Source organism: Anopheles marshallii, chromosome 2 (genome assembly GCF_943734725.1).
Source record: "Anopheles marshallii chromosome 2, idAnoMarsDA_429_01, whole genome shotgun sequence".
In the NCBI taxonomy this organism is placed as follows: domain Eukaryota; kingdom Metazoa; phylum Arthropoda; class Insecta; order Diptera; family Culicidae; genus Anopheles; species Anopheles marshallii.
The window spans coordinates 78935521-78960192 of NC_071326.1; positions in this window are offsets into that span (position 1 = coordinate 78935521).

A 24672-nucleotide genomic window follows, 5' to 3' on the forward strand; every position below is an offset into this window, starting at 1 on the left:
ATAATTTTGTTAGTTTCCCATTTTTCCGGTTTCATTAGCATTCAAACCGCACACCTTCTGCCCTCCCCTGTACCGCGGTAATGGAAGGGACCCTTTTTCTCCGTCTCGCGACCAAAGTGTCCGCGGTTCATTAAATCGAAGTATCGTGGTGGTTGGTGTGAATTTTAAACGTTACCAACAAAATAAAAATGAACCAAAAAGCATGCAGCGGAAACACCGATCTCATGTCGAATGTTTGAAGATATGTATCGGTGTGTGTTCGGCGAGAGTGCGTGTGGTTGAATTTTAATTTGACAAAATGAGACAGTTACTTTCGTTGTGCCACCTCTCGCGTGGTACAGGTGAGTGAGGATTCAACCCGCAGCAATGACCATTTCCAATTTAGTTGATAAAATTGTTGAGCTCCATTCCGTTAGCCTCCCTCTCTGTCTCTTCCTCGACAAGAACCGGATTAGCCGGGCGTATTTTTTTCCCTTGATAGGAAATTTTCTAGATTTTGCACACCGAGTTAACGCGACCACGTCCGGTTTGGTGAAGCGGTGAATCGAATCCAATGTTCTACGGCTTACCATCTTCTATCAGCATGAAGCAAACGCTGAGGAATAGAATAGAACCGAGGAAAAAAACACTTCACAAAATCACGATCGTTTTAGCACGATCGTAATTGATGCTGTCGGTGCATTTCTGCCAACATCATTCTCATCGCCGCTGTCAAACGCGGGGTTTGCGTTAGGTGCGTTCTACTGTTTCGTACCCAGGCTAATGAGGTGACAAGGTACAGCTGGACGCGCCACGTTTACTTACGACGGTGCTCACGCCCGGCCTTACTGCGCAGAAACGCACCCATCCTGTCAATTTCGTGATCGATGTGTGACGGGACATTCCCGTCATGAACTCTTTCTGCGTTTTCCACGAATGCTCTGACGTGAATGACGGCGTGAGTAGATTCATTTCCGGTGGAATGGTGTTCTAGGCTGTGGGCTATAGATAGACCATACAGTCAGTATCAGCTCAAAGCGATTGTTGGAGCAAAGCTGTACAAAAGAACTCGATATGCTGTCTTATTTTTTTTATTTAGTATCGTCGTATTACATTAAAAGTAATTAATTTATTTTGTTTTCAATTCTACCGCTAGTTCAATTGAAGAATAATGGTGATTTTTTTTGTTGAACACACTGTAATGCATTACTCTTTGACGTCTTTACGCACGATCGTGTGTTTGGCTCTTGGTATGAGCGCCGAAATTTGAGCATGTTCTAAATTTCTACCCATTTCCTGTTATTGTTTGCTCTAGGGGCCCAACACTCTGGTTTGGTGCTGTTTATTCTGGCGCATTCTTCTTCACCATCAACTTTCTTGCTTGCACGATCACGTGCCTTTGTGGGTACGGAAGTAAGTAAATGATGTTTATAATGGTAGAGTCACGAAACTAATTAGATTAAAACAATTCTCGCGATGGTAAAAATGGTTGTTGTTTAAACATTTTCAAATAAAGAAATAAATAAATAAACGAAACTTGTAAGTAATATGTTTATTTTTTACTTTTATTCATTAATTGAACGATTTAACGAATGACGTTAAGATCAACCAACTATTTCCAATAGTTGTAGAATTAGAATAGTCAAATATGTAACTTCCTATAAACAATCAGAATAAATTATTAAATAAATTATATTTCAGGTGTAAGGTCTCAGCTCTACTCTAAAACAAAAATTCTAGTGAAGTTTTAATTTAGATTTAAAACAGTTCATAGAATAAGCTTCATTGGTATTATTGAATGTTCTCCTATGTTATAAGAAAACTTATTAAGTTTAATTCACCACATTTTTCTTGATTTTTATATGTACAAATCAATAATTAAATTAAATGAACTAAACTTTCATAAGCGAAGTTTCCTGAGCTAGTTTTTTGTCGGCTTTTAGTTCAGGTGTAGTATTCTGTTTCTCTGAAGCACCTGCAATCTGCACAAATTATAATTAAAAAGCTAATATCTTTGTACCTTTCGGTCCTACGTCCTATGATGATCTGAGTTTGTCATTTATTGCTTTCTTTAACGTGGTTTATAGATCCATTTAGATTCGCTACTTGTGTTCTTTTGACCGTGGCAAACGGTCTAAATAAAATTTGGAATTGGTTAAGTTTTTTAAAAATTGGTATAATCTTTAATCCAACCTGTTCTTATTCCAATTAAAAGCAAGTAAAATCTCTTAACTCGTTATCCAAGCACTGCCGTGCACGATCGCATGTCAGTTGATCGTCTCTGTTAATCGCTTTCATGCGGTGCCGTTACGTTTGGTCTCATGCCACCTAACCGTACCATTGCTAAAGCAGGTAAATTGAATTAAGTTAACTCAAGCGCCCCAAAACGTCCATTGCTTTACGCGGTCTTTACACAAATGCTTCTGTACAGATTAGGCTACCACGCAAGCGAAAAAAAAACGAAATCGAAATACTACAGCTTTTACCGAAAATCAAACACTGCTGTTGTAAAATTAATCAACCGTAGCTGAACATTGAATTTCTTCATTTTATAAACTATTTTCCTGGTGCATTCCTTCCGTTAAAGTAGGGTCCGTTACGGCACCTTTCCCCATGGTGAATCGATTTATTTCTCACAGAAAATAAAGGTGAGCCCCTAACTGTACGGAGCATCAAAGGTGGGTGGAATAGACGGAAAACCTTCAATGCTCCCTTTGATTAATTTCATCATCATCGTCGTCGTAAGCGTATCGACCGGTTTTTTTTTTGCATACCACACCAAGTACTGTATGGGAAACGGGAGAGAAAATTTGAATAATGCTGGCTAGCGATGGCCACGGTAGCCATTGGTCACAACCCAGGTAGCTGCCCCGGAAACTATACGATTTCCTACGGGTTTTTGGACGTGTTTTGCTATGTTGCTTCTTGTGTTCGTTCGAAAGCGAAAAGAAGTAAATTGAAATATATAGGCTAATTACGCAAAGCTTTGCGCCCATGCAAAAGCCGCCAGGTTCGCATGTTTTTTTTTGTTCGCTCTCCCGCATGTACTGTCATTTTTTAGCCCAATTGGTTTCACTCAGAAACAGCAGCTGGCCGGCACGGGAGTGTGAAATTGGCGTCAGTTTGGTTGGTTTATTTTATTTGATTTTTGCACCATTTCATATCGCAACACAGCCAGCCCCATCGACTGGTGGTTCCACACCCTTAACGGTTCGGACTTTGACGGATTGACGGGCGCACGCGGGAGTTGCGTTTTTATTATAGAACGTTTCCGTGGCGGGTGAACCGAACCTTTACTAAATACTCACCCACCACTTACCCGAGTTTTTACCCTTTATGTGCACCATTTTACAAGCCATTTACCTGTTCGGCTCTTTTGCACCTTCGGTCTCCACGCTTGTCAGCCTGCCCCAGCCCGCATCGAACGACAGAAAGGGGATAACAAATTTCCTTCTGACACGCGATTATCTGGCTTCTGGTTTCTGGTAGGCGCGGTTCTATGTCCCCAATGCTCCACCACTGGACGGGGGCCGGTTTTTGCATCAAATCGGCTAACCACGGCCACGGCCCGGGCGATGGGAAAACACACACGTACACATCTGGCAACGGTTCACTGTGAGCTTTCCGACGCGAGCGAGGGAAAACAGTGTTGCGAAGCGACAATAAATAAATTTAATGTGACCGATTTATCATAAATCGTTCCGTGGGTCGATAAGTTATAGCAATGGCGGGAAGAGAAAGAAAAAAACCGTTCTTGAATCCGAAACCGAACCCATTTCGATGTCGTTGATTGGATGAAGGAGCATGCATTTGGCGCTCGTGGTGCCATAGTTACAGCAAAAAAAGGGCAGTTTATGTTGTTGAACGACCAGATATCCGTATGGTAATGGCTATGCTATAAAACCACCCCCAAAACGATACCCGTGGGTCCTCACATCCCCTCCAATTCTCAAGTACTTTCCATTGTTTTCTTGCGTTTTCGAATAGCGAAATGGTGGTGCATCTTAAACGGTGTGACATGCATTATCTTGCATCAGCAGTTCGTTTTCAGTTTTTTTAACATTCAACAAGAAGAAGCAAATTAATCGCCCCTCCATTTAATGGCGTGCCTGGGGAATTTTAATTGAATGATTGATTGGCGCAATCTATCGATGGCACTTAGGCGGAGACCTTAAGCGGAGAAGATCATTCACAGCGGGGTCAACTAGACGAGTCGATATGATACCAAATATTGTGCCGATGTTTATGTGTGTGTGTATTATTTTTGGACGCTTGTGAGAAGCCGTTTTTTAATCGTTCAATTTAAATCAATTACTTGGTCAAATTTAATGGCTTAAAAGACCTCTTCGTCGTCTATTGAAAATAAATGAGACAATGGAAGCTATTCACAGGGTTTCACATTTTTTTATGTCATGCAGGAATGATTCAAATTGCTATAAATATAAAAAAACTTGTGACAAATCAGGTTTGAATTCAGTAAACTTCGCAGATTCGAAGTCATGCAGGGTTTGACAGCTGAGTTAACACTAAACACTAAATTTAAGCATAAAAAACTAGCTTGAAAATGGCATCTAATTTGATTTGTTGTTGTAATTTTTTTTTCAAAAAGTCGCAAGCTATGCTGAATATATTGGGAACAAAGAAATACAGTCCACTTTATAAGGTATAAACAATTTTTCTCCTGGTTTCAACATACGCGGAAATTCGTGAAATGCGTGAGATACGAAAATTTCCCACGGATTCCAGCTGATCGCTATAATATACCTCGTGGATTGCTTGTCAAAATAAACCACTTTTTCAGTTTTTATTCCATGCATAACAGATGATGTCCATGTTTTATAATTATTTCTCAAAAATGAGTTAGTATTGTAAAAATATGCGAAATATTTAATAAAAAAATAGCAAATATGAGATATATGTCTTAAGCTAAGTTCAAACAACTTATCACCAGATCAATTATTTTATCTCATTTATTGGACTTATTAAATGGACAAGTAAAAAAAAACAACGAAAGCTGGACTGTTAATCTTTCCCAACTGTCTATAGGCAAACGGTTGAAACGAGTAAAACAAGTCAAATAAATTATAAATTAAGCAATCTTCAACAATTTTCCCAAAACGAATCCGCTGGGTAAATGTTTCCAACGGTTAAAACAACAACGATTTTTGGAGAAAAAACACGATCTACCCCTTCGTTAACTCTGGTTAAGGTGGCAGAATGTTTGACTAGATCATAAACCGTCATAAATTCCGACTCCCTGTGTGCCCTCTCAAAGACCCCCACGAAGCAGGCTTCACAACTCCTGCAACGACCCGTCCACGGGCGCTTGCGTCTCGGGGAAATAAATTTCTACACAATACTACATGAAAGCCCCCGAAAAACACGTCCCGGTGCTGTGGATCGGTAGGGTGGTTAGGGCACCTAGATCGGGGGCTTCGATAGAAAGGGAAAAGACAACCGGGCACCACCAATTCTCGACGTGCGTTTTGCACGAACCATCTTCAAATGTATCAGTCCAGTTTCTCTGGGCTCTTACCCGCTCATAAAAAAACCCCACTCCAACACGATCGCAAACGGTACGATCTATCCGCATCGGGGAAGAATTCGGCGATGAATAATCATTATTCCGGTAGGAGATCCATCGACGAAATGTTAGACCAGTCCGACAGAGATGCGATCACACGTCCGAAGGCGCCCATAAAAAGACGTGAAATAAAAGCAGCCCGTAACCTCCCGAAGGAACACCTGGAGCGGGTAGGATCAACCCAGGCCCTCCCGATGGAACCGCGCGCGGGTGTGTGTTGGCTGGGTATCAATAAAGGCTTTTGAAATATGTTAACAGCGAAATTTCAATTTTATAACTCCCGGCTCCAGTCGCCACGGTATGGGGTCTCTAGGGGATGGTCCCAAGCCTTTCTGGCCGTGGGTTATTGTTGTACGGTGCGTTGGTCTAGGACCCCCTGGTTGGAATCCCGGGCTGGGTGTTGACGAACCCGCGGACAGGTTGCATTTCTCTGGTCGGGACGCTTGTTAGATCGGGGATCATTTTAGGTTGTTTATTTTGGGGATGCCGGTATGGGGCCGCCGTTGCGGCTTGCGGAGACACCGAGACACCCTGTGCTAAAGTGTTGGCCAAAAATTGGAGTTGATAGCGGGCAGGTTTCGTAGCTAACGAGCGGAATTCGTAGTGGACAAACAGGTCGCAAAAATGGATTGGTGTGTTCGGGGTTTGGATTTATCATACAATAAGTGCCATTCGCTCCGCCATTCTAGACAGTCGACCTCAGCAGTTTTGATCCCCTATCACGTAGTTATCCGTTTAAAATTGCTAGCTGACCGATGGCAAGACGATCGCAGATAAATCATAAAATGGTCGCATCACATAAAAATCGCCCGGAACGGGTTCTCGGGCTGGACATAAATCAATCACTTTACTGCTGCACCGCCAAGCAATGATGGATATCGATTCTGCCATAAATGCAGCCATCCCGGGCACAACGGTGCTACATGATTGACTTTGAAATGGTATTCGATGTCGTACGAGTCGAGGACTTACGGAGGAATGTGTGAAGATTGTAAACGGATAGCCGTAGCAAATGTAGGGAGCTTTCTACTTGCTCCCCAATAAAGCCATAGCATACTGTGAACATTATGTTTATATCTTTCGGGGCACATCGTGAATGAACCCGGAAACCTGTGGCAGGTAATATCTGACTTATTTTTGTAGTCTGAAAAGGAAACGCCTAAAGACGGTAAAACGCCGGACGGCGACAATTAAAACCCACACACGTTGGGATCTTTTTGAACTATTTTTACGCTTATTAAAATATATCGGTATCTGTCTCTTTGTGCCTTCATGTCCATTACCATCCCTGTTTCCGTTCGAAGACATACGCGTAAATAAACATGCTCACATGCTGCACCTTCACCCATGTGTCGGAAGAGGTGTACTTCGTGTGTGTGTGTTCCGCTAGTGTGGGACTTCAAAGCGAACCCGATTCCTTTCCCGGCGTCGATTCTCGCCCATGTCCGCCAACAAAGAGTGGTGAAGTCGGAAACGGTAATTAAACTTTCAATCAACAATCTTCTACTGGCGCGCTCGAAAATCTCAACCAGATGGCTGACGAATCGCAACGGTGGCTGTCGTCGATGCTGTCACGGTCAGTTATTACTAGCTGTCATAACTGTGGTCCATTAGAGATACATTCCGGACAGCAAGGCAACAACAAGCTGAATCATAAAGGAAAAAACAAACGCTCACACACTCCCGGTTGATCAGATCAACAATCGACATCCATCTAAGTAGCGGATTAGAGCAGCTTCCAAGCGTTCCTTATTTTTTTCGACCAGACCGCGTTGTGTGCACTGCTGTTTGTATTTCTTTTACCATTATTAATGCTTTCACCATGATCGTTTGATGGTTGCACCATTCGTTTGGCGGGTTTAAGGTAGGAAGGTACAAAAAATCAATACGATTGTGAATCAACGCAGTGGTTCGTCACAAAAAAAAGCATCAAACAAAACACATTAGACAGACCAAACCGATCGACAGTCGTTTCAAAACAGAACACGACACTAATTAAGCAAAGCGTGGAAAATCTACCGCCCGATAAGGAACAAATGCGGGGCAGGAAAAACAAAAGTAAATAAACAACATTTTCCCAAGCACATGAAAACATGTTCTGAAAGAGTGTATGTGATAAAACGAAAAAACGGCATAAACCCAGCACAGTGGTATCGAGTGGACGTTTCTTCGCACGGTGTCTGTCGTCTGCGTACGATCGGATGGAATCGGACATAAATTTAATCAAGATAAGAGCGGTGATAAAAACGCGATCAGCAGCAATCGATTACACGTTCGGCTGGGTTGCGTATGATGCGGGAATGGAATTAATTGCTGCTGCATGTCAAGGATGACTGAGACACACAAAATATACTTCGATGTATGCTTGTTTGTATATTGTGTTTTAAATAAAATGGGTTGAATTAATATTACAAATATTTGTGAGGAATTTAAAAAACGTGATAAATGTGACATGAATAAGTAAAACTGGAATGTTTTAAATTCAGCAAAAGATAAGATTTCATTTATAAAAACAGATTTTTAAAGATCTATATCTCATAAAAGCGTAATTACACTAAGTAAGTCACCCTATGGAAATTTCATAACACCCCCATTTGCTGTTGCAATTGCAATTGACTTAGGGCGTAATTTCAGCTAAGAATAACTTCACGTTGTCATTCTCCAAATATAAAAATAACACAACATAAATTGAAAATGTTGATGAAAATTGATCATGAACCAAGAAATGCATTACATAATACATGCAATTCGACGAAAAATTCTTCAAGAGTCTCAGAGCAATGTTGATTTTCGATGTTTAGGATAAATTGCATACAATTCTTTCTTTTGCTTCTACATTTCGCTGGAATCTCGTGAATTTTATTATATTTGCTTATCGTTTGTAGTCTGTGAAAGATATTAAACTCAGGAAGAGAATTATGTGAAAAAATCAAATTAAGAAATCATGTCTTATCTCATAAAAATATCGGCTCATAAAGAGGTTTTTGTTCAAAGTGGTTCTGCAACACAAATCTCAGCTTTCATTACGAATATTCCATTTATTATATTGCTATATATCATAACCCAAGAAAGAATGTAAAAGGATATAAAAAACATTCCTTCGCCTTGAAAATTCCGACCCATTCCAATTTAATGATTTCCACTCGTAAATTACTCGCCGGATCGATGTCGATTATGACCCGAGCCCGATAGGACACACTGCTGATCGATTTGTGCGTGATTCATCCACAAGTACCCCGAACGCATACCAATTCCTTTTGCCAAAGTGAACAATTTTATGTTGCGAATTTTTAGCACTAAAAATTGGATTATGATTCGGACCGAGTTATGAGCCACCCCGCTCTCAATTGTGTGCCTCGCACCGAAAACTAAATCCCATTTCATTTGCTGCGACGATTCCTTACACCTACGGCCATTTGGAAGTTCGTTTCCAACTGACCAACAGGGGCTTTCTTCAATCGCGGGCATCGCAAAAAAAAGAAACAGCATCGCGGTTTTATGATTATCCGGTACCCGATGCTTTTACTGCCCCCGGTGCTATGAAATCATAACACTCATCAGGATTGGTGATGGCCAGGCACAGTTTTTAAGAGCCAACCGGTACTGGTTCGTGCTGTTCGCGCGAGCCGTACCGTTCTTTATGGTGATGATTTATTGAAAAGTGGAAGTGTCGTAAAACAGGCGGATGAATTCCACCAAAGCAAGGGGGGAAACCAGGCTCCAATCTTTCCCTTTGGCAACGGGAAGACGAGTAGATTAAATCCGGTCACGTACCTCTCGTTTGTTAGCATTTCTGCCTGAAGTTTGTTGGTTGACGAGATTTTTAAGCGATTTCGGTTCGTTCACTGATTGTCGTCCATCCCAAACGGACTAGAAGAGTGGTTTTACTGCCGCTTGTTGCATTTCTATTTCGGCCTGTAATGTTGCCGTTCCGACTGTCGTCGGCTTTTGTCGTAATGAAAGTGCCCGTTTCGGGGCATAATGTTGTTGCAAGATGTTGCATGATGCGAGAGAAGTGAACGCCATGTTGCTTGCAGCATAAAGTATCCTTTTTGAGGTTAAATTACGTACAAGTTTTAGCTTCTATCGACCAAGTTATAAATCAATGCTATATGAGCGTTCAAATCCTAAAATGATACTGCTATAAAAATTTCTGCTTAGCCAGTCATCGATCGAAAGCTTCAGCTGTAACTCGCGCAGAACAAGCTCAAAATCTCGCACTGGCACAAATAATGTGCTCCCATTTATCGTCGCTAGAACCCATCAATCGCAATCCTGAAATAGAGCATCATTTTTATTGATGGGAAATGTAAAACCTCACCGTCTTAAAAGTACTGGCACTTGGCTGCAAGTGCAATAATACTCACCGTAACGATCAGCTCGTTCCGTACATATCTCATCTTTGCCTAGTCGCCCGCACAAAACTTTACAACCCCTAAAGACATGAATCCCGATACGCTTAATTCGAACCGTAAAACGGTTGGATGTCATTAGCGGAAGGAAATTGCATACCAGCTTCGAACGGACTCGCAAGAGGAAGGAAAAATCGTGGAAAACTCCCATCTCGATTGATCGCCTTTCTCAGACGGCACCAAACCACAACAATACGCTCGCTGACCAATCGTCGTTTTTATTCCAAGTGTGAGAAGTCGGGCCCTGAAGTTCCGTACGGGGTAGTAAAAATGTGATTCCAATCGATATTAAATTTATTTTTACTACTGACAACACCTCACCACTGCCCTTTTGACTTTTTTTTTTGTACTTCCTCCTCACAGATTGAGGGTCCCCTCCAGGTTGGGAACTTGAACTTCGCAAAGGGCACCGGCGGAGGCTTGTTGCCTGTTGCAGTTCATTCGTTTCGTAGCAAGTGTATCGAGTGGAAGGAAAAAGAGCAAAACAAAAGTAAAGCATTAAGCCATTTTCTGCCACTGCTGCTCGCGCGTGTGTGTGTGTGCTTGGTTGTGTTGGGCAATTAAAGGTTTTTATTACCTTTGCAGCGCGCTCCAAATTGCAAGCAATTTGTGAGCGCGTTGCCGTTCAGCATATTTTATTACACCCTTGCCAAGACACCCTAGAGCACCTTGGCTATCGACATGAGAGTGGCTGTGGTAAGGGAGTCAGTATCCTTCTGAATGCATACTCACACGGCACCCAGGCACAAGCGCGTTGCGAATGTGTTAGTCCCGGGCTCTGCTTAATTGATCCTTCTTGTCAGGATCGTACCAGGATATGGGAGTGAAAACGACTCCACGCTACATCATTACCGAGCCACAACGAGGAAACGTGTTAATTTGGTTAATTAAAGCAAACGCATACGCATAGCTTCCACGCTTTCGACGACGCGAATCCGAATGCTTATCCACCGGACCTTCGGGCGCTGCACGTTTTAGCCTCATTTGAGAGCGAAACGGCCAGTACTCCGAATGTCACAACTACACTGCACCATTCACCATTCGCCATCATCACCATGTCCTGTGGGCTTCCTCATTTGCTTTATTGCACACACACACACATACGTGTGCATACACATTTTCACAGGAAAAACCATCCCTCCCCCCGCAGACCACGTCATATCTCCAACGCTCTTCTTGTTTAGTCGAAAACAGAAGAAATCTTATTTGCAACCAAACACACATCACGCCGTAATCACCAACCCTCAACCGCACCAGGCCAGGTCTTACGTAGGTACCGCGCACTCTGTGTGATTATTTATGCGCGGTAAATTCAATGATAATAGACACTTAAAAAGCGTTTCCTCGGGACATAATTTTCTGCATTCGTGCCCGAAAAGAGCGCCACGGCACACACGGCAAAGCGAAACTATGTATATTGCTATTTGAGACTGAAGGAGCAGCAGCTCGCAGTGTTGGTTAGTTAGGTTGGTTTGCGCTCAAAATTGTTGTTTTGGAGGTTTCTTTCTCCTCCTTTAGCTGGTTTTAAAGTTCTTGGCAACATTTATACCTCCGGGTGCCTTTCGTCAACTGGTTGCCTTGGGAGTAGTGGAAAAGGTTAGTGACGTGAGCTGGAATATGCATCATGTTGGTCTTTATTGCAGCGACGTGAAACGATAATGAAAGCACAACTGCAGTCTACGGTGTTGCGAAGAAGAAATGCAGTCGGTGTTGTAAAGATGCAGTTGAGCTAAAATAAAGGGTTAGATAGTTTCTTCTCCTAATGGAGGAATTGTATGGAAGACATTTATTGGAGTTTTAGTTTTATGCTTGTGTCTGTAGCATAGGAATTATCATTAGCTCATGAAGTCTTTTAGCAGAGGAACTACGCGCTTGTAAAAATCCGAGACGAAAAATCCACTCATTACGGCTCACTGAAATTTATAACCTGTCGAGACCCTTTCTTCGACAATCCACGTCAAGTATGTCAAATATCGTAGGATTTGGCACTATTATGCTATTTGAGATTAACTCAGAACCGTGGATTATGAACTAGTTAACAAAAGATGATTTTAAAGGTAATTCTACAACTCAATCTTACTGAGTTTTTCTTTTTCCTTAAAGATTACTCACGATATACCCAGGGCATTGACAATACTGGGTTGGAGCTCGTCTTAGGTTTAGGACCACTTCGACGTCACATAATATGAGTTCCTGCACTCTATGAAAGGACGGCATAACCATGATATTTGGCATGATAAGACCAATTCACAATTTCATTTTATTTCCTGTGTTTCGTAGATCAAGAACCTAACATAACCTTAGTTCGACTGACGTATACTAAAGACATTAGTCTTTAGAAATTACATCTCTAACATTAGGAAGAATTCTAACTGTCTGGCCATTTATAATTTTTTTATTTGAATGTGGTAACCTAAGGCCATAAAAATGATGAGATACTCGTTATTATTAATAATATATTGAATGCACAATTTATACCCAAAATAGTATTAAGTTTGTTCAAAAATTTAATTTAATGATAATGCAAGTTAATTAAGCAAGCGATTTATTTCTTATTTTTGAAGTTGTTTGTGTTATTCCGATTTATTAAGACGATTTTGTTCAACAATTCGGTTTCAGTATTCCCGAGAAGATACCACTTCAACTAATGACTGAGTATCACATTGCGATCTGCTCAGTTTCATATGCATTTTGCTCCCATAACATCCCAACTGCATCTCATTAGGTTCCGCTTCCCGTTTATGCGTACTTCGGCCACTTGTTACGTACTTCTCCCGTTCTCCCGCACTTCCCTTTCGCATCCCGGGAAGGGCAGCTGAGGTTTAATGCTGCCCCTCTTTTTTACGCAATAAACACAAACGGTAAGAGGTGAAGCGTACAAGCTGCAACAACACACTCTTAAAATGTCCCTTCGAGGGACGCAAGCTCTGATAGTAAGCTAACGATTGTAACGCGTCCATGACAGCCTGGGAATTTGACTCCCCCTCTTTCCCTCCCCGTGAAGACGATACGAAATGCCAAACAAATTACGGCGCACCACCAGCAGCAGCAGGAACCTCGATGATTGGATGCATCTCTTGCTGATGTTACGCCGAACGTTGTCTCCTGTTTTCGGGACACACGTTAAAAATCTGCATCTAATGCAAAGTTGTTTTTGGTAGTTTTTGTATTTGCTGATACGAAATTATCTTCAATTAAAGTTTATAAGCCCGTCCGGAGGTATCATAAATACTTGAACATGAATCATGTCCCCAAATTGACGCTGGACATCGTTATTAGGAGGACATTATTGCGACGTACCTTAACGTGAACTGCTGAGCTTTAATCAGTGAGTAGTGCGAGGTCGCCCGACGGAGCATGGAGTTTTATGATGCCATTCCTAAATGGGGCTCGATTGCCTGCAACCTTCAGGCGTACCGGTAGCGAATGATTCTCCAGCGGAGCTGCTTAAGCTTGAGGAAATACATATTTAAATGAAGAAAAAAAACACGACTCCATGATCTTAGGTTTCGGGGTTTCTGTTCAACTATCGTGTAGCTAACGGGTGGAATGGTATTGCAATTGCACCGCATGCATACGTACATTGCACAATAAATTCGACGATCGTGAAACACTTGGAGCGATCATGCTTTTCTCGTTAGTCAGCACGGTTCCGGTCGGGTACGGTGGGTCTGGGGATTAAGTGGGCCTACTTAGCGTCCGCGGTTCGTAAATCGTTGATCGATCTAATTGCCCGAAACGGTCGGGTCTCCGGGGGCTCGGATCGGTCGGTGTCATAGCTGCCACCGTATTTTGCATACAAGCAGCAGCTTTGCGCAACGTTTCCACCCGGGACCTGCTTATGACTAAGACTACCAACCAGGCTTTGATAAATCGATTCCAATCCGATCGGCTAAACGGATTAGGGGCGGCCCATACGCTCGCACGATAAACGAACCGCGCGGAGACCTTGCTGCAGTTGCAGATTAAATTACACTCTTTTTTGGTGAGTCGCAAACGCGCACCAATTGATACCTGGCGGTTGGGTGGCTTTGTTCGATCGCCGTTTGTGACATTGATCAATTCTTGCGCATATGCGGATACGACGTGCCGGCAAAAACAAAAATGGAGCAACACCTGGAAATGTACCCCGAAAGAATGTGGTTTCGTAGTGTAATTGCAGATATAAAAGAACTCTTATTGTTTACTGCATATGTTCGGTGCGCAATTTGAACTCTCTGTTCCCAAGGCTCTCGTGGTGTTTACTTTCGTCACAAGTGTGTCTCTTTGATAAATAATATGCTGATTCGTTTACAAGTTGGTTAATTTTTGTTGTTTTTTCTTTCGCTACCAAAAAAAAAAAACTTGCCCGGTTAGGCGATCAATCTCCCACAGAATCGTGACGGAGCCAAATATCACGCCTCGGAATATTGAGTTCCCACTTTTGGGCTGGAGCGCTATACATAAAACGAGCAGCAGCAGCAGCAGCCGTACCAATAAACCTTCGAATTGCGAAATATTTCGCGAAATAAAAAAAAAAATCTCATATCCATTTCACATCTATTCTCAAGCTGTAAGCGACCGTAAAAGAGAAGACGGAAAAAACAACGACGTCGTTTGAGGGCAAATTATTAATAAAAAGTTCGAAATATCGCTTTCCGATCTTCGCCTCGGCATCGGGGTATTCATTCATACCGAAAAGGCCCCCCGACACAAAGACAGCAGGGCGAAGAGGATTCTCAATTACACCCAGACACACGCACAAAGGACTGTTTTGCATAATTAGAGTGTCATTTATCAAAACGCGGAATTAAATTATGCGCACCGGGCCGCTCCGTATCGACGGCGAACGGTGACGGTCCGCAACAAACGGAGATAACTCCAGCAAACTCCAGCTTCACCGATCCCGCGGGTACGAGGTCACATTGTTGTCGCGACTTGAAAATTCACTGGATATTCATATGCATATGCAGATTGCCCACGTCCTCCCGATCCACACTCACGCTCTCACACTGATTCACTACCAAACGCGTGGTTTTTTCGTTATCGTACCGTCCTTATCTTGCTTTGCACATCGCAAGATCGCGTCCTTCTGGTACGATAGGTTTTGTTTTTTTTTTTTTTGCCGATCACCTCTCGATCCCACGGGCACTGAACGGCAACTGCTTCATCCACTGATTCCACCAGGCAGGGAGGATGCTTGGTCGTGGATCATTTCGTACCGCGAATCGCACTCGACTCGGGCGGATCGATCGTACGTCTGGGCGATATTATCTAATCGCGGTGTTACGGTTTGGCGAATGCGTGTTCCTATTAGATCGCACCGGGGTATTGACGATGTCGCGCCGGGGTGAATGTAGATTTATGCTAAGCAAAGGCAAAACCCGTAAGAACCCAGAACCCACGACACAGAACCACCATTGATAAGTCACCGGAAGACTTCTGGGAGGTCCGGTATGTGTGCGCTCGCGTTCGATATATCATACGTGGGGACTCTAATTTCTCGGTTCTGTGTATTCTCCGGGAGGTAGCAGCAGAATTTAAACGAAAAACACAAACCAGATCCTCGAGAGATGGAGGAGTTATTTTAAAGCTACGCCCTATCCAGGTCCAATTTATTTAACGCACCGTCACTTCTGAGAGAGCGTTTATCTCGCGTTTGTGTGAGTGTTACTGGGCTTTCGAGGTCACCCGGACACGGGCGTACGGTTGTCGAAGATAACCAACCGTACGGGAAGACCTTGAGCAGGACGGTTCTTGATAAATGTGATGCTGATGATTCTATCCACCCGAGAGCGACCTGATATTCACCTGGCGTGGAACATTACGATGTCGTTTTCGCGATATCGTCTTCTCAGTACGATTTGGTGCTCGGTGACGCAAACAAAAAACCCCTTGGCCAAACGGTACGCGGGAAAGTACATCAGGAAGAAACAACATCCTCGAAACAAATGCCCGGTGGGGGCAGAGGAACACCCTCGGCTTTCACTGATGCACGACCATTAGTCTTGCGACATTTACACTCGCACATTAGTTTTATCTTCACTTTCCGCGCCGGGTTCGTTGGGTTGGCGTTGGGAGTGAGCGGGATAATTTATTTTCTTGTTATGAATCGTCGCTTCCGTCCGTTCTCGTTAGACTGGTGTATGTGTGTTTTTTTTCCACCCCTAAGTGATCCGTGGTCACCGCCGTACACAGTCGGTTGCCAACTGCTGAAGATGTTGCTCTGCACCATTTTATGTTCGCACCGGAAGGTAAATGTTTGCTTTTTTGGCGCGAATGCTGAACGACCGGCCTTGCAGTGCGATGATGGTCGTTAGAATATTACGCTAGACCAACCCGGTAATGATCATGGTCGCGTGTATGCTGTCGTTCGCTGCAAAATGAATACTTGGAGTGAAATTGTTACAATGTTATGAGAAGGTTACGAAGACCATTTTTAACTTCAAAAAATTACTTTATTTCAGGAATATTGTTAACGTTAAGTTATGCTGCCAAAACTATTTTATCTACACTATTTTCGCTTTCGTTTCGACTTTCCTTCCCACAGATCAAGAAAGCAGGTTTCTCCTAAGTCGCGTGGCACAAAACTCGCTTTCACGCACTACAAAATGTAAAAATCTTTCCTAACAAGTTGATCATGCCATTAATTCCCCTACCTGGTCGGAATACCTCACACACGATCCATTTCATGCCAAACGACCGAAACTCGATCAAACCCCCAAAAATAAGGCCGGAATGGGAAATTGTGGAAGACTCCTCGACCATTTCAACTACACCCGGTTTCAGTTCTGCATGAAGCGAAGAAAATTAATTAAATAATCGTTTTCCTCATTAGGCCCGCTGGGAACGGGGAATACACCTGGTTTCGGTTTTGTCACCCCAAGAAAACGGACCTCGAGGATCGTTGGTGCAGATGAGCTTGGACGATCGATCGATTCGCTCCTCCCAGCATCCGCGGGATGAGCAAGGAAAATGGCTTTCCTAGTGGCAATTTATATCAATTTCTCAAACAAATGAGATCCCCGATGGGTTTCGATTGAAAGCTTGCGCACGAGAATGTCCCATTAGCATAGTCTATTTTGGGCGATTTCTCATCACTGACAGCCTTGTGGAGTGATTTGGGATTTTAGCTGGGTCAGCTTTGGATTTGCCTAGCTTCGGCAAAAGCTGTCGTTCGATTTTGCATGTTTGATAGCGAAATTGAGAGTTTGCAAAAGTTTGTATGGTTTTGATGGCTGTGTTGCAACATTTTGATAACATTATTTAAGCTATATTGCTAGAATTCTCAACATTGGCTAGCAATAGGTTTTTGCTCAATACGCAGCAACAATGCTGCTCTTGCTACTCATTATTTCACAAATTCTAACTTTGTTTAATGATTTCCTTCCAATTATTTATAATTAAAGGTTTAGAATATATTTGCACTATTAAATCATCAAATATATACAAAATAAACTACTGAAATTGAGGATGTGCAGCAATTTTAAGACACTTCTTAATTCAACCCTTGAAACAATCTTGTGGGTAAATTTGATGGCTCTTAAATCTACAAACAACTAGCGTATTATTTGCTTTTATTTTTATTGTCTGAAAAAAGAAAGCTCAACATGGCGTAAAATTTTTCCACAAACCCAATACATTTATTGATACTAAAAACGATCGTAAAACATTTTCAGCAAGTAACCTTACACCATTCGGGAACTTTATAGCCCATCGAATCGCGTAAGCTTGGAACGAAACCTTTTTGTTTTATTTCTAATCAAATGTGACTGGTTTATTAATTTAATTTGAATTTGTAACCCATTACTACGAAATTAATGACAGTTTAATGGTTTATAAATTTATAGACCATATGCTTCACGACGGCATGTTCTGGTTCATTTGGCTGATGACATTAAGGCACGACAATGGTGTTGATACATTGTTTGCATTGCATGCCCATGCTCTCGTGCCGAATTCCGTGACCCAGTTCGGGAACCTCGGCATATTTTTTTGTTCTTCGCAGTCGCAAACTCACGCTCACTGTGCCGGTGTGACATTTCATCTTTTGCTGCATTAATATTTGGAAGCTCGGGCGGCACATTCCCTTTAAAAAGTGGCGGTCGCGAAACAATAGAGCATCGGCAGCAGCACCAGAAACGCGAGCTTTGGTGAAAATGTTCCGCAACACGATATCCGTGAGCTGCAACAATCATTCGTCATTTTCGGCCGTGCTGTGCGGCGGCGGTGGTTGGCTTTTGGGTGGGTTGTGACGGCTCGAGTTGCTTAGTGACGCCACCGAGCAAGGGGAGCCTGAATGGGGCACGCGGGATTGGAACGCAATAATAATAAAATAAGTGCCCAGTGGTGGTTGAATTTGAAGCTTTCGAACCCGGCGGTTTCGGAATTCAACGTGATAGGCGTGCGAGCGAGTGAGTGTGTTGCCTTTATTTGATGGGTGATCAAATTCATATCATTTGCAGGAAGTGAATTTCTTGCGCCGGTGGTCGAACACTCCGTTGAACCACCATCCCACATGCTCACCCCTTTTAGCGGATCACAATAATCGCGCGAGCGTGTTGTGGGCAGTACGCATGGCACGCGGAATAACGGTGTTTTTGGGAAGCGGGTTTCCGTTGCGCGTGCGCGATTTCGTGCGACGAAAAACCTGGCCGATCGAAACGAGCGCTAAAGTACCGAACCGCCAATCATTTGATTACGTTCTACATAATTTGATGGATGTGATCTCGAACGGGTGGAACATATAGATTTTTTTTTTTTCAATTTCGAACACACCGATCACATTCGATCACGGCACCGAGTGAAGGGATGGATGGAATTACATACTCCAGTGGTAAAGGTTTAGGAACAGATCGCCTTTCATGAGTTGCGTTTCTGATTGATTGTGTATATTGATAGTATTTTTTGTATATTTTAACCATCTTCAACTAACTTTATGGCATTTCTGAACTTCTCTCTCTCTCTCTCTCTCTCTCTCTCTCTGCTTGGCTCTCTCTGCTCTTTTAGGGGGATTTTGGATCGATCTTGACGTGTGAAAACCGGCGCCGCTACCAGTATCTTGACCTAAAGATCTTGAATAATTATCTAGAATCTAACGGTAGGAAGATTTACATTAATCAGCCTTAAGAATCCTAAATCCCTTAAGAACTACTAAACCTTAATAAAACTCAAAATATAGAAGAATCTCTGGAGATCTCCGCAGAACTTTAAAAGTTCGTGATTGCTTCAACAACAAAACTTTATATTCCAATCAGACCACCAATTGCAAGATGTGTAGTTCTGAGTTCTATTCTGATCAATTCTTGAATATTTCAGGATCTTTTTAAAAAAATATTCGAAACCCTAATGAGTTTTCTTTGAAGATTAGCTTGACTGAATCTTCTTGAACGATTCTTTAAGCACAACTCTCATTAAGACGTTGTTTGTTCATCAATAAAGAGAAGAGTGATGTTACGCACTCTACCGGTCTAATAGCAATATTTACTTTGTTTCTTGGCAAATTATGTCTAATGTCGAAGGTGATCCTCCACAAACATTGCGCTTGCATTACTTTACATAAGTACATGCATTTAGCACGTGATCACACAAAAGGTACCCACTTGTGGACGACATCTAACCACCTCTAATTCACCCGCCCTCCCTCTTTTTACACCCCTTTCATGCCTCTTTTTCGAGAGATATTTCAAGGTTTTCCGCTTCACTCGGCTGGCCAATCTTCGGTTTGGGGGCTTATTTTCCCAAACCGATTAGCTCGGACAAAACCGTCGTGCTACTTAGCGTAATGGAGCCGATTTGCTCATTACACGTTGCTTGTTTCGAATTCTCATCTCCCAATACCACCGGGCCGAGGGTGAGAACAGGCGTAGGGTGAGCAAACAAAACCCCCAACGAAACAGGTCCCATTTTGCTAAACAAGCACACGGCTAATGAGTAATTGCTGTTGGCTCAAGGACCAATAGCGTATGCACCGTGGTAATGTCCTGCAGTGTCCAAATCACATCCACTTCCGTCCCCGCCGTGCTGATTGACGCATTTTTGGTCGATCGTTGCAGTAGAAAAGGTCACCCGATTGTGATGAAATTGACAGCGAAAGGTATCAATCACTATGGTTCCAGAATTTGGAGTTGGAATTGCGGGCTAGCTTTACGTTGTTGTTCATTGTTATGCTACCGAGCACGTGCATCCTTCAAGGTCGAACCTGTTGGTGCCTTCACTTGCAGACCATGAAGCACATTCAAACGCGTTCGATCGTACGCGCGTCTCAGCGTAAAGTAAACTAGTTCAATGTGTGGAACGATCGCGTTGGCATCGGCGGGTCTATTAATTGAATATCTCAAAACGAGCCGGCGCCTTGGTAACATGCGGCACAACCCTTAACGCGTATGTGACGCTTGCCAATTTTTCACGCATTCCGCAACGCAAGCAAGCGGTTTGCTGTAATCCCGCTGGGTGTTTGAGGATGAAAAGTAAAGATTAGAGAGGTAAGGAAAAAAAAACCGACCCAAAGCTACGCAACATGCTGATTTGAACCGGTGCAACAACGAGCCAATGATGCAACCGAGAGGTCAACGTAAACGCCGTTTGGTAAAATCTCCGAATCATTGACCGATCGCATTCGATACGCAAATCAGGTCGACGCTTACTTATGTGGGGTAAAGGGTTTTTGGGTTGACTGTGTTTGTATTTTTTCTTCTTCCTAAACTCCGATACGAAAGGGATCGCTATTGTGTGTGCATATGCCAGCTTGAAATGATAAATGAGCGATATTAATTATGTAAATTGAAACGAAACCGTTAAAGCGTTGCTGATCGTTTGGGAGACCTTAAGCCAACATTTTTTTTTTGGCGGGCATACATTCACTGGAGATTCCTAATATGGGTCCCCCTTTTGGGATCGATTGGGTAATGAGCCGACATGGGTCAATTATCAAACCTGTACCAGACAGGGGGCTTAAAAATGCTGAAATTGACAATCCGATCACGACCGAGTTTGGATGAAGTGATCGATCTGATTTAGCTACTACTCGGTGACTAAATCGATCTTTCGCTTGGGTTTGATGCCGTTTTTTTGGTGCCGTTGTATGTCTCTTTGAGGATTGTTTGTCCTTTTTGGAAGTAATCTTATTACGATTAAATAAGCTATGAACGTTTTTTTTGCGGTTGCAGTCAATATTTCCAACCAAATACATTTTGTTGTAGCAATTAACTGAAAGTGTAATGATGTTTTAATGAACTGTTAGTTAAATTCAAGAATATGTGTTAGGACGAAAAGTTAGACGAACCGTCCGAAGATCAGACAAGATGATAAAGTCATCCAAGGTTACTGTAAACAAAATATAACAGAAAAATAATGTAATTATTCAACAAATCCCTGCTTTATTTGCAGAACATTTGAAATATGGAGTTAGTTCACTCTAAGTCTCAATCTGAAGTTGTTGGCTGAGTTGTCATTTAATTTAATACATAAATCAATACAAGACTATAGCAATTTAAACTGAAACTAGTGATCAGGTTTCAACTGAAGGCTTTCAAATGAAAACTAAAGATAGTTTAATTATAGGCATGCTTCAAAGTCATTTCTTTACTAAAATCCTAAGATATTATGTTTGCTATTTCAGTATCTTAGAATATACGAAAATTTCCAATTTGTTATTACATTAAGTTTATCGTTAAATAAAATTAAAAAAAAGGAATAAATAAGAGAGCCAACATATGAAATATGGAAATATAGTTCCGCCCAATATTTATAATGTTTTATACTGAAAGCTATCGTTAGAATTCCGCATTCAGTACGGAGAACCAATATTTCGTCTACTCTCCACTAGAACGGATATTAGCTCTTCTTCTAACAAACGACCGAAACGCTACAATCAATAAATTTATCGCACAAATCCAGCACCAATTAGCATCAATTATGTAATCATCTCGTCCTCCGCACCGGAAATGAAACCATGACTCGAACCGAAAACCGCATCAGACAGACCGTTTATCAACAAAAACAAAAGCCGCACGAAAGTCAAACAACGAAACAGATAATCGGAAATCGGAGCAGGAAAAGTGAATATTTCAGGGGCGGATTCTTCACGATTAAATGAGCATATTGACAGCGTCGATGGAGGATGGTTTAGAGATTTTGGACATTCCAAACGATGTGAAAGGAAAGTGACGCCCGAGCACACGAACATCGGACGGGCGGGCATCATTATGATGTGCCAACATTATGCGGTCAGGCGAACAATCATGATGAAGGTCAAGATTTTCACTTTTTTCTTACGAGGGGTTACCTGTGCTCTTCGTCCCATCTCGGACGACCCAAGCAAGCACGTTGGTGTTCGAAGAATTCCGAAGATATGCTCTCATAATCATAGGATTAGTCGATCCGGCTTGCGGGGAGCTTTCCCAAGAAAAGTGTTGAGGGGGCGTTTCAAGGTCGGACAGACTTCCAGCATCCTCTTCTAGGAATGGTTCGAACGAATCGATACCAGTTCATCCCGGACAAAGGTTGTTCCCGTCCCGGAATGGCGGCGTACCTGATCGTGGTGAAATTAAAAGAGGAAAAGGCTCGCGCACACGCCAAACATTCGGGCTGGCGGAACAAATGTAGAGCAATAAAGAGATAAGTACCTTCCTTTGTTTTCGGTGTGTCCCAGCCCTTCCATCCGGTGAGCGTACCGGCGCCAACATCCGATGTAAACCGCTTTGCGGGATGCCGTCAGGTCATCAGGTGCCCGATTCGTACAACCAGAACTGGAATCGACTGTCGGCAGCAGCAACAGCAGCAGGCTAAATACCTTCGCGGCGAGACACAAACGCTGAAAAGCGCCCCTTCGCACAGGGTGAACTTGAAGAAAGGAAATGGTTCGGAGTCACAACAGTCAGGCAAAAACACACACAACACTGAAAATAGCAAAAACGACCAACGCGCGAGCCGCAGTTTGAAAAAGGGCAAAACCGATCCATCCCGATCCGGCAGTGGTGATGCAAACGCGGAGATACAAAACAAAAGGTAGAAAGATTTAAACATCGCTGCGCTATTTTCGTCTGTGTATTTGCCTGTTTACAGTGGGGAGGATTTAAATGCTGGCTTCGTTTTTTGTTTGTATTCCGCCTTTAACTTGCTAGCCATCTTTTGCATTCCAAGCAATTGCGATGGAATGAAAATTAGCGCCACCGGAGCCGTCTCGTGAAAGGGGGCGGGTGAAGATGATGAAAAAAAAGTATTTATTTATTTTGTTTGTTTTATTTTTTCGAGTTGCAATTTTCCAAGGTTGCTTTAGCGTATCACCTGACGACATTGGTGCATTGAACGATGGCTTCTCTTTGTTTTGTGTTATTCGCTTTCAATGGAAGGGAATATGCTAAGTATAGATATGGGAAATGAGATTATTTTATAAAAATAACTAGTATTATTTTTATTTGCTAACAGAAACAATATGGTCCGGTCGTTGTTGAAACGAAAATACTTAAAAATTAATTTTTGCACCCGGGAACGTAAAAAGTAGGATAATTGGTAATCAATTCACTGTTCTCTTGTCATTCAATTGGTATTCAAGACTTTAAGCTAAAAATTAGCAATCTTTATGCCGAGAATTATTCAAATTCCATACAATTCCGTTATGCTTGTTTGAAAGAATTTAATCAATTGAGTTTAATAATAAATTTAATTTTTAAGTCTATTGAACCATGGACCTATAGAATAAGGAGCTTTTTTAATATTATCACTTGGTTTCTATGAATAATCCTATCTGCCCATCTCTATCACACACTGCCTGCACAAACACCTCCTCCAATATGCATTGGCACCATTGACATTTGCATCGATTGTGCAGGATTTTGAAAGCAAAATTCCATCTACTATAACTCGCACAGAACAATAACCATACCAACAACGATTGTTAGCCGGATTTTCAAGGTCAATTTGTTAGCATTTTAATAATCATAAATGTCTTTTTCCTCATTCCATCCTCTTAAAAAAAAAAACTAAAACCAATTCTATAACCATAAACCAACGTCGAGGTGGAATGAATAGAGCCTGGCCTGCTTTGTTGTTTTGCTGTTACCGCTGCTGCATGGTACCGCCTTAAAGAACAAGCTTCCCGATCATGTTGCCCGGCCGGTAGAAGGGATCACTTTGCAACAGCCTGTTCTGCTGCACCGACTTTTGGGGGCCGACCGTCATAAAATCCTCCATGCCGAAAATTGCACGAAAAATAGAAGTTTCGACAGCTTTATTGTCTGGCTGATGTGTTCATAAGCCAAAGATCTATTAGCAACATCATCAACGTGGAAAAGGAAATCGATAAAAAAATAACATACCCCGGTGGGGCGATCAAATCGTTTCCAAAACCCAACCAGAAAAGAGACCCAACGGGCGAGTGTGATTGTGTCGTAAAATCGTACCGGAATGATCATTCGATCGTTACCTTGCCAATTGGAAATCGATTCTAGTGGTTGCGGGTTTTAGTTTTCTCCACCAGCGAGAATGCTCTTCGCCGAAACAATAAAACACCGTGGCTGTAGTCGGTTGCTCTTTGGTGAGTTCCAACACCGAAAGCCACCCAGCAGCATAATTCAGGCCCGTCGCCAAGGGGTTCGTCGCCAAGTGCGGTGCAAAATTTCGAAATGTCTGGGGGCTTTTTTACTTAATTTTCTGAACAGACTAGAACGGTTAATGTGTTCGATGTTAACCTCGAGTGCGTGGGTTTTGTCGTGGTCC